Source organism: Mobula hypostoma, chromosome 22 (genome assembly GCF_963921235.1).
Source record: "Mobula hypostoma chromosome 22, sMobHyp1.1, whole genome shotgun sequence".
In the NCBI taxonomy this organism is placed as follows: Eukaryota; Metazoa; Chordata; class Chondrichthyes; order Myliobatiformes; family Myliobatidae; genus Mobula; species Mobula hypostoma.
Genome location: NC_086118.1, coordinates 25,329,702 through 25,341,715, shown reverse-complemented (window position 1 = coordinate 25,341,715; position 12,014 = coordinate 25,329,702). Strand labels below are relative to the sequence as shown.

Sequence of the window (12,014 nt, the reverse complement as noted above, 5' to 3'; positions counted from 1 at the left end):
TGTTTTTGTCTGGGATCCAGATCCGGCATCTGAGACCTAACTAGTGCTAAGAAGCCTGCCTTGTGGGAGGACTTTCTGGCATCTGAGGCCTGGCAAGTGCTAACAAGCCTGCCTCGTGGGAGTACTTTCCGGCATCTGAGGCCTAACAGGTGCTAACAAGCCTGCCTCGTGGGAGTACTTTCCGGCATCTGAGGCCTGGCAGGTGCTAACAAGCCTGCCTCGTGGAAGGACTTTCCGGCATCTGAGGCCTGGCAGGTGCTAACAGGCCAGCCTTGTGGGAGGTCTTTTGAATTTGAATGTGGACAGTCAGTTTGAGTGACCTTTCATATTTCAATTAAAACACACAAAAAATTCTAAAAACCTACTGTGGGGAATATTCTGACTGGCTGCATCACTGTCAGATATGGCGGGGCGGGGGGGTGCTACTGCACAAGACTGAAATAAGTTGCTGAAACTTGTAAAATTAGTCATCTCTGTCATGAGTACCAGCCTCCACAGTATCCGAGACATCTTCAAGGAGCGGTGACTTAGGAAAGTGGCGTCAATAATTAAGGATCCCCACCACACAGGACATACCCTCTTCACACTGTTACCATCAGGTAGGAGGTACAGAAGCCTGAAGGCATACAGTCAGCGATTCAGGAACAGCTTCTGCCTCTCTACCATCCGATTTCTAAATGGACATTGAACCTCTGAACACTATCTCACTACTTTTTTTGTTTCTATAATTTTACACTAATTATTTTAACTTAACTATTTAATAAGCATATATATAGTTAATGTAACTCGTTTTCCCCCCTATATTTATGTATCATGTATTTCATTGTATTGCTGCCATAAAGTTAATAAAATTTCACAACCTATGCTGGAGTTATTAAATCTGATTCTGATTCTGAATCTGGATCTGGTTAATGCAGTTGGCTCGGTACTACATGTGGTGCATTCGGGCAGTGGGTCAGATCCAAGTCAGTCCAGCCCATTCCTATTCAAAAGATGGTCTGTGGTACAGCAGAGCAGGTTGCATTTGAAACTAGGTGTAGGCATGGATTAAATTTAAATTCCACGAACACTGTGAATCAGGCTTACTGCTACTGACAGTACGCTGCCCTTATCTTGGTCATAATCCTCTTGCAAACCTTATACCGACATGGCATAGTTAAACTGCAACCTCTGATCTGTTTGCCTACTGAGTTGCTACAGATAGTCCAAACTTCAATCACCAGTAAAAAGATAAAAGATACCAATTAATATCCAGAGGGAATAGACAACATATTTACACAGCACAAAATGAGTAGTTATGATAAGGAAATTGTATGGTCTAAGCAAAGTTACCATCAACGACCAGTTTGTGTTCCTAAAATTATAACACTTCATTGAATCATTTAATTGCTTTGCCCCTGATTATTTCCAGCAATGCCAAACACTTTTTCCCTTTACTGTATGTGTCAAATGCATTTCCTCATTCTAATGCTAGAAGTGTAGAATTGGGTAATGAGACTGGGTGTGAAAGGACATGTGTAATGTTATTGGTTTAGAAATGGTCTTGTCTTCACTGTTCTTTGAGGAAGTGCATACCAAAGTCTGCAAAACTTTCCAAGAAAAGATTTTGCCTAATCTCAGTCTGAAATAACCCCTTACTTTTAAGTAATGATTCCTAGTAGACAACAAAATTAAGCAAAATATCTGACTCAGAACAAAAGAGACACAACAGCATAATTGGTAAAGGGGAAAGAGGGAGAATTTTGTTTTTCGTCTAGAAATGGGAACAGGTGTTTTGGTTTAAGGTGCTACATCAAACCTATAGCAGGTGATTTAGCAGGCATTGTGTCTGATTGACATAGCATGGTAGTGTAATACTATTACAGCGACAGGGGCTTGGGTTCAATTCCCACCACTGTCGAGGAGCAGTTTGTACGTTTTCCTTGTAATCATGTGGGTGTCCTTCTGTGGAAACAAGAGGGGTGGCTGACGTTTCAGGCCAAAACACAGCATCATAGAAACATAGAAACATAGAAAATAGGTGCAGGAGTAGGCCATTCGGCCCTTTGAGCCTGCATCGCCATTTATTATGATCATGGCTGATCATCCAACTCAGAACCCTGCACCAGCCTTCCCTCCATACCCCCTGATCCCTATAGCCACAAGGGCCATATCTAACTCCCTCTTAAATATAGCCAATGAACTGGCCTCAACTGTTTCCTGTGGCAGAGAATTCCACAGATTCACCACTCTCTGTGTGAAGAAGTTTTCCCTAATCTCAGTCCTAAAAGGCTTCCCCCTTATCCTCAACCTGTGACCCCTCGTTCTGGACTTCCCCAACATCGGGAACAATCTTCCTGCATCTAGCCTGTCCAATCCCTTTAGGATTTTATACGTTTCAATCAGATCCCCCCTCAGTCTTCTAAATTCCAATGAGTACAAGCCTAGTTCATCCAGTCTTTCTTCACATGAAAGTCCTGCCATACCAGGAATCAATCTGGTGAACCTTCTTTGTACTCCCTCTATGGCAAGGATGTCTTTCCTCAGATTAGGGGACCAAAACTGCACACAATACTCCAGGTGTGGTCTCACATTCAATTTACCTAACACCACTTCTCTACTAACATGTATTTCACTCAGTTCCTCCATCTCACTGGACCCTCTGTCCCCTACTATTTCTGGAAGATTATTTATGTCCTCCTTAGTGAAGACAGAACCAAAGTAATTATTCAATTGGTCTGCCATGTCCTTGCTCCCCATAATCAGTTCACCTGTTTCTGTCTGTAGGGGACCTACATTTGTCTTTACCAGTCTTTTCCTTTTTACATATCTATAAAAGCTTTTACAGTCCGTTTTTATGTTCCCTGCCAGTTTTCTCTCATAATCTTTTTTCCCCTTCCTAATTAAGCCCTTTGTCCTCCTCTACTGAACTCTGAATTTCTCCCAGTCCTCAGGTGAGCCACTTTTTCTGGCTAATTTGTATGCTTCTTCTTTGGAATTGATACTATCCCTAATTCCTCTTGTCAGCCACGGGTGCACTACCTTCCTTGATTTATTTTATTGCCAAACTGGGATGAACAATTGTTGTAGTTCATCCATGCAATCTTTAAATGCTTGCCATTGCATATCCACCGTCAATTCTTTAAGTGTCATTTGCCAGTCTATCTTAGCTAATTCACGTCTCATACCTTCAAAGTTACCCCTCTTTAAGTTCAGAACCTTTGTTTCTGAATTAACTATATCACTCTCCATCTTAATGAAGAATTCCACCATATTATGGTCACTCTTACCCAAGGGGCCGCTCACGACAAGATTGCTAATTAACCCTTCCTCATTGCTCAAAACCCAGTCTAGAATAGCCTGCTCTCTAGTTGGTTCCTCGACATGTTGGTTCAAAAAACCATCCCGCAGACATTCCAAGAAATCCTCCTCCTCAGCACCTTTACCAATTTGGTTCACCCAGTCTACATGTAGATTGAAGTCACCCATTATAACTGCTGTTCCTTTATTGCACACATTTCTAATTTCCTGTTTAATACCATCTCCGACCTCACTACTACAGTTAGGTGGCCTGTACACAACTCCCACCAGCGTTTTCTGCCCCTTAGTGTTATGCAGCTCTACCCATATCGATTCCACATCTTCCCGACTTATGTCCTTCCTTTCTATTGCGTTAATCTTATCTTTAACCAGCAACGCCACCCCACCTCCTTTTCTTTCATGTTTATCCCTCCTGAATATTGAATATCCCTGAATGTTGAGCTCCCATCCTTGGTCACCCTGGAGCCATGTCTCTGTGATCCCAACTATATCATAATCATTAATAACAATCTGCACTTTCAATTCATCCACCTTGTTACGAATGCTCCTTGCATTGACACACAAAGCCTTCAGGCGCTCTTTTACAACTCTCTTAGCCCATGATTCAAAGGTTCTGGGTCTTGTTTTCTCTCTTTCTCACTTTTGCTGAAATGCCTTCAGTCTGAAATGTTAAATGTTTCTCTTTCCACATTTGCTGCCTGACCTGCTAAAATTTTTCAGCATTTTCTGCTTTAATTCCTGCACGTAGGTCGAAGAATGATTCCCACTTTCCCCTGCCATAACTTATTACAGTATCTTGATGTCTCTATGATACAAGATACCTCCATTTCCATATTTACAGCCCATCCTATAACTACATGTATCCCATCTGACTACTATTCATAGCCGATTCACTTTTTCTTCCTTATCCTTATCTGGTCTTCATCTTCCAGGATTAAATGTGGATTAATATTTCCATGTTGACTGACATCTTGTGCCCTGTCACAGCTGAACTGGAGAATCTGCTACCTCAGACCATACTGATACATTCCTTTGTTGGCCAATTATCCCCATCATGCTCCGTGATAAGGTTAGGCTTGTAGTTTATTATGTTGGCAAGTAACTAAACAGGATATTTGCATTGTGTATTTAATAAAATTCACAACAATCAATGAGAAGATCTTGTATCGTTGAAAGATTTCTAGTTCCTGTCTCATGAAAAATATCTATGAACTACATCTGCCCCTAATTGTAAGCATTGGTTATAATGCTTATAATGCATATAGTTGGACTCAGCTCCAAGTCCATTGACTTTAATGGTCCTAATCCGCAATACAATAGTAGTCTTTTCTCCCTCCTTCTTTTGTTTTTAACCAAAGGGAAATCTCTCCCTCAAACTGTTTCCTGTAAAAGGATTTCACCCCATTTTGAAATATTGCCCTCGGGGTGATTTGTACTGATGTAAATTATGTCAAGTATTCAATTAACCACACTTGAAATTAAGCATATATCAAATTCTATTACGAAATGGGTATTTTTCAAAAATTCAGCATAGCCTAATAATTATTTAATGGCAGAATGTTTTTTTAAAGTGTGAATTGGTGTTCAGCAGGGTGAATAGATACAATGAAAATGGAAGTGTAACCAGTAGCTAATTTCATGCCAAGTTCCGCTTTTAACTCAAGTGTGTTTGGAAGCTACTGCATAATGTCACCCAGTGAAGGAGGATGCACATCACCACTGATAAAATAGGTAATTTGAACAAGACTTCCAATTATGTCTAAATTTAAGAGCGTGCATAGCTTCCTGGACTTCCCAGATGTCATCATTGCATAAATGATAAGAAGGATGTTGTCAATTCATGGGATTAATTAGAAGGCACAGATGCAGAAATCAGTAAAACCTTAGTGCTCACAGCTGCTTTCTTAGTTCCCACTGGAAAAGTGCTCATTGTGACTGTTTAATACAAGCGGCCAATTTGTAGATTTTAAAGCTGTTGACACTCCGAACCCAGATGATAGCTATTGTACCTCAAGTTGGGTTTCAAACAATGAACAATTTACCCATGAGCAGAGTTAACAGCCCATGATAGAGATACTTGCCAGTGAGGGGTTTTGTCATAGGAGAGAGTAACTGCGAGAGGAATGACAAGGAGGAGAGTTGGAGAGAGAAACAACAGACAGCAGAACTACCTAGGGATGACAACAGAGAGAGGTGTAAGATAAAGGACAACAACAAGATGGGAGAGGCAGAGCAGGAGAATGACAGAACGTGTAATGGCAGAGAGGGGAGCAGTACAGCAGAGATTTACAGAGGGGGTAATGTCGGGGGGGGAGCAAAGCAGGGTTGACAGAGTGGGGAGTGATGGGACAGTAACACAAAGGGAACTGACAGACAGAGAAGAGTCAGAGAGACTCAGCTTCCTCAATCTCAGTTGTAAAAGGAGGCTGAGTTCTCACATTATATGAGAGCAGAATTCTGAATCCTGCTGGACGCAGACCTGCTCTCTACAACTGATTATCAAACATTATCATTGACTGTGAAGAGCTGTGAATATCTTCTCTGCTCTTACCCAGTTTTGTTTCCAGGTACTTCAGGATCTGAAATCTTCCACTCTGGTGCAGTTAAATGCACAGGACTGGTAACTTTCTGTTGTCAAGGTTGGAATTTATATCAACTCTGATGATATTAGTCAGAATGAACGATAATTACATTTCTTCCCAAAGGTCCAGAGATTCACTGATTACATTGATTGCACAACTGACAGTCAGAGTATTATCATACCATTTGTCAAAGTTCAAGTTCAAAGTAAATTTATTATCAATGTGTATATACACACATGTGTAAAATAAGACAGACTGTGCAAATAATAAATATATAGATACTGTAGATAGATAATTAGATTAGATTATGAGGACACTCAGTCCTCGTTTATTGTTATTTAGAAATACACGCATTAAAAAATGATACAATATTTCTCCAGTATGATATCACAGAAACACAGGACAGACCAAGACTAAAACTGACAAAAACCACATTATTATAGCATATAGTTACAACAGTGCAAAGCAATACCGTAATTTGATAAGAGCAGACCATGGGCACGGTTAAAAAAAGTCTCAAAGTCCCGATAGCCCCAACATCTCACGCAGATGGTAGAAGGGAGAAACTCTCCCTGCCATGAGTCTCCAGCGCCGCAAACTTGCCGATGCAGCATCCTGGAAGCACCCGACCACAGTCTGACTGAGTCCATCCAAAATCTTTGAGCCTCTGACCAGCCCTCCGACACCGAACACCGAGCACCATCTCTGCTGAGCGCTTCGACCCCGCCCCGGCCGCCGAGCCACAAGCAAAGCCGAGGACTTGGGGCCTTCCCCTCTGGAGATTCTGGATCACACAGTAGCGATGGCAGCGAAACAGGCATTTCAGAAGTTTCACCAGATTTTCCTCCGTGCTCTCATGTCTGCCTCCATCAAATCAGAATTGTTCACGGCATCCTACTTGACAGATTACAGATATCATTCACCGGAGTGGCTGCGTGCGCTGTATCGCGCCGCCATCTTCTCCTCCTGCTTACTGAGAACATGAGTTGTAGAGCCCTTCAAAGTGAGTCCATAGTTTGTGAAGTCAGTTCAGAGATGAGGTGAGTGAAGTTATCCGCTCTAGTTCAAGAGCATGATGATTGTCGGGTAATTGCTTTTCCTGAATTTGGTGGTGTGGGAACTAATGCACCCGATCCTCTTTCCCGATGGCAGCAGCAAGTAGAGGGCATGGCCTGGATGGTGGGGGGTTCTTGCTGATGGATGCTGCCTTCTTGTGGCAGCCCTCCTTGTAGATGTGCTGAATGGTGGGGAGGGCTTTTCTGGCGATAGAGTGAGCTGTATCCATCACTTTTTATAAACTCTTCTGTTTTTGGGGATTGGCGTTTCCATACCAGAGTGTGATGCATCCTCTTAGAGTACCCTCCACTGTGCATCTGTAGAAGTTTGTCAAAGTTCCAGATGGCATGCTGAATCTGCGGAAACCTCTAAGAAAGTAGCATGACTGTCGTACCTGCCTTGTGATGGCACTTACCTGCTGATCCCGGGACAGATCCGCTGATGTGATAACACCAAAGTTACTGATCCTCTCCACTTTCGACCCCCTAATGAGCCGTATCCTGACTCATGGACCTATGACTTCACCTCCTGTAGTCAATAATCAGTTCTCTGGTTTTGCTGATGTTGAGTGAGAGGTTGTTATTGTGGCATCACTCAGCCAGGTTTTCAACCTCCGTCCTGTATTCTGATTCATCAACACCTTTGATTTGATCAATGACAGTGGCATCTCCAGCGAACCTGAATCTGGTATTGGAACAGACCCAAGTCACTCCTCATGCAGGAGTTGATATGTTCTTCAGGAGTGTCTTGGATCCACTCCAATTTGCCTACCAGCATAATAAGTCCAACCATCAGGGATTCTAGTCAATACAAATAATGCTGGTACGGCCTCAAGAGAAGGTTCATTTATTGCTAGGCCAGATTCAAGCTTCCCTGTTGCATCAGACCTCGAGGCAAACTTAAGTAGTAGCTGCTGGCAGCAGTGGAATATCATCCCCATCCCACTAGCCACAGTGGCCCCCCCCCCCACTTTCTAACCATCGCCCCACACCACTCGGGGGTTGGCGGAGGCAAGTTACTCTCACAACATTTAATAATTATCTAAGCAGGCACTTGAATTGCAAACACATAGAAAACAATGGACCAAGTGTTGGTAAGTGGGGTTAGTATAGATGGGTAATCGACAGCCAGCATGGACATGGTGGGCTGAAGGGCCTTTTTCTGTGCTGTGGGAATCTATGACTTCATAGCAAATGATGTGATCAAATCAAGAATATATCAAGGAGGTCCATTCCCCTCCTGTTGTCACATAATGCAGATACCAAACAGCAACATATGATCATAATTAATCCCCAGTAAATGCACAATTAACGCTGCAACTGCAATCTTCTTCCTCATATTTAATATCCTTGCTCCCCTATCACCTATGCTATTGCTCTAAGAACTGCTTGTACTGGGATTGAAGCAATCTGTGAATTGAAACCTTTAACTGTAGCTTTGAAAATTAAAATATAATAGTTCATTGTTCTTTGATGAAAACATTTCACGTTTGAGAATAAGAATATAGGTTTATATCACAATTTCCCTCAGCTAAACGGATATTGTTGGCTGGATCTGTAAAAGAAAGAAGTCTCATTAATTTTGAGCTATGCATGATCTCAGAATATTCCTAAACATCAACAAAGTACTTTTGAAACCAATGATCTGAACTGAGTTTTGCTAAGCATTGCCTCAAGAGTGGTCATTTAAATCATAAATCATCCTTTTTCTAGGCTGAGAGAAAAATATTTATCAGCTCAGTACAATAATTCTCTTGTTACTCTCTAAACATGAAGATCTGTCAATGTGAAAGTTACTCTAATTTTACAACACATCCAAAAATACTTTCCACTGTGCATTGGTTGTTTGATATTAAGTTAAATGTTATAATCTCTGGACCGCAGATTGAATGTCTGTCCCTCTGACCCTGAGATATGAGGAGATCACTGAATCACCATTGGCACGATGCATGTGGGCAATGCTCATTCATGATGTAAAAAAGTTTTGGTCTCTAATTGCAACATTAAATTCTGTTTTCCCTTTCCAGCCAAAAGCACAGGCTGTCTGTCTCCGGGAACGATTATTGAGAAAATGCTTGCAGCTGAGACTAGAGCATGATTTGATTGATCCAAGACAGTCAGATTAAAGTTACAGTTTTTTTTTCCAGTTTGTGCAGCTTTTTGGCAGCAATGGTCAAATTTGATGGTTTGCATTTCAATTGCCCGCTAGAAAGAAAGACATAATCATGTGATGAATGTACCATTCATTTGTTGCCAAAAAGTGAACACATTGTCAAAGCTGGAACACACACCCAACAAAGCCAAATTACTTGGCCTTCAAGTGAACACTCAGTATGATTAGGTTTCTGAAATGTCATTTTATGGAAACTGGTGAGAAGATGCCAATGATTTGCTGAAAAACAAAACAAAAAAATGGAATGACGATTCCAGAACTGTACTAATAATCTATTATTACTTGTTGTACTCTAGTTGAAACAATGATCACAGTTAACCAACGCAAATACTTGCAGTTCATATTAATGAATAGACAGATGCCATTTCCCTCAAAAGTATTAATTGCTCCCTTCTCAGCCACTGAACATTTACTGATGTTAATTCTTGCATGTACAAAGGCAAAGGTTAGCCCCCATCAAGCTTTATGTTTAGCTAGTTTACAACCAATCTTACGAAATAGTCGAATTTCTTGAAATGATTGGCATCAGTCGGCTAATCTGTCTGGGATATACACATATGAAAAAAGCTACTGAGAAGTAATTAGAATCATTAATAAATTATCACTTTGAACTTCAAACATATACTTGCACTTGGAACATGAAACAGTTTCTTGCTGCCTCAGTAAAGCAGCCAGCATAGTCGAAGACCCTACCCACCTCAGACATTCTCCCTTCTCTCCCTCTCATTGGGCAGACGATGCAAAAAGCCTGAAAACACGTTCCACCAGGCTGAAGAACTGCTTGTTCCCTGCCGTTGAATGATTCCCTTGAACAATTCTGCATTCTGTTATTGTTTTACCTCGCACCACTTCAATGCACTGTGTAATGATTGGATCTGTACGAACAGTATGCAAGACAAGCTTTTCACTTACCTCAATACATGTAGCAATAATAAACCATGGTAGCGTAGCAGTTAGTGCTATGCCTTAGAGTTTGAGGTGTCGGAGTTCAGAGTTCAATTGTGACATCATCTGTAAAGAGCCTGTATGTCCTCCCCATGGAATGTGTGGATTTACTCTGGGTACTCCAGTTTCCTTTCACAGTCCAAAGACGTGCTGGTTGATAGGTTAATTGGTCATTGTAAATTGTCTCATGATTTGGCTAGGGTTGAATCGGGGGTTGCTGGGGATGTGTGGCTGTAAGGGCCAGAAGGGCCTACTCTATTATTCATCTCTAAATAAACAAACAAACAAACAAACCTATTCAATCTAGATCAAAATTAAAAGCGTGAAAACAGCAGGTTCTGGAAATCTGAAATAAGAACAGAAAATGCTGGAAAAGTTCAGCAGGTCAGAAGGAGGAGCATTAAGTGTTTCATGTTTGAGTTTGAAGATCCTGCTGAGTTGTAGACGCATTTTCTTCTTTTATTAGAGCTAAACAGAAATTGGAGTAATTTTATATGCCTGAGTAAATTAACCAATGTGGCACAAATTGAATTAGTCGTTGTCATTTTTTTTTGCAGGACGGCATCTTAATTAAAGCAGCATCAATTTACAATTGTAAAAATAGCAACTGGCATTTACACCTGACATATAAATAGAACAGATTTTGAGTCGTAGAGTTATGTAGCCTGGAGTAGGCCCTTCAAAACAATTCACCTATGCTAAGATGCCTGCATGAGCTAGTCCCATTTGTTTGTATTTGCCCATATACTCCTCCTAAACCTTTCCTATCCATGTATCTCTTCAAAGTCTCTTAAATGTTTCACTTGTGTACACCTCTACCACTTCCACATACCACCTCCCCACCACCCCCCCACCCCATCCTCTGTGTGGAAACATTTGCCTTTCAGATCCTCTTTAAATATTTCCTCTCTCACCTTAAGCTATGCCCTCTGGTTTGAGACTCCCACAGCCTGGGACAAAGTCTGTGACCATTCACCTTATTTATTTCCCTCACCCTTCACTATTGTACAGAAACTACTCCCTGCCTATCCAGTCACTTCTTACAACTTGAATTCTCCAGTCCCAGTAATATAGTGACCAGGACTGCACACAGTATTCCAAAGCGTAGTCTCCACCAATGTATTGTACTCAGTGCCCTGACTCGAGGAGTAAGCAAATGATATGCCTTCTACCTGTCTACCTGCGACAACATGTTTAGGGAACAATGTCCTTATACCTGAGGAGTCTCTGTTCCACAACACTTCCCAGGCCCTGCCTTTCACTGTATATGTCTTGCTCTAGCTTAACTTCCCAAAATGCATTACATTACTTTACTAGTCCTGATTAAAGGTCTCGGCCTAAAACTCAGCCTGACTGCCGAGTTTCACCAGCATTTTGTGAACATTGCTCTGGGTTTCCTACATCTGCAGAATCTCCTGTGTTTATGCCTTACTTCACAATTGTTTGAGCTCAGTTCCATCTGTCTTCCCTTTGCTCACTTTCCCAGTTGATCAGATTGTTAAGGAAGAAATTTGTCCTAGCATGTGCAAAGAGGAAGTCCACAAGGTAAAGCCTTGAATTGGGACAGGAACTTGTCAAGGTTGCCTGGGAGAGACTGTTACCAGATAAGGGGACATCTGATAAGTGGGAGGATTTAAAAGTGAGAAAGGGAGAGCTAACATGTTCCTTTTGGATTGAAGGGAAAGTCTGGCAGGATTGGGCATCCCAGGCTGATGTGAGATATTGTAACTCTGGTCAGGAAAAAGGTCATATTTGTCAGATACGGGTAGTTAGGGTCAAAAAAATCCCTAGAGGAGCAAGAGTACACATGAGAAGGATATAAGGAGGGCAAAATAAAGTGACATGAAATAAGGTAAAGGAGAATCCTAAAATATTCTACAAGAACATTAAGAATAGAAGGGTAACTATAGAGAGGATGGGTCCCCTTCAAGTTCAGTGTGGTCATTGATGTGTTGACCC

At 41.5% G+C, this 12,014-nt stretch overlaps 1 long non-coding RNA gene across 1 annotated transcript in view; it reads right to left on the bottom strand.

Annotated features, from left to right (window-relative positions):
* LOC134360226 (uncharacterized) overlaps positions 1-9,910 on the bottom strand; it is a 45,259-nt gene extending 35,349 nt beyond the window's left edge. Inside the window, exon 1 of the long non-coding RNA XR_010021280.1 lies at positions 9,808-9,910. This is a non-coding gene — a long non-coding RNA (uncharacterized LOC134360226). The remainder of the gene's footprint in view (positions 1-9,807) is intronic.
* Positions 9,911-12,014: the final 2,104 nt, after the last annotated feature.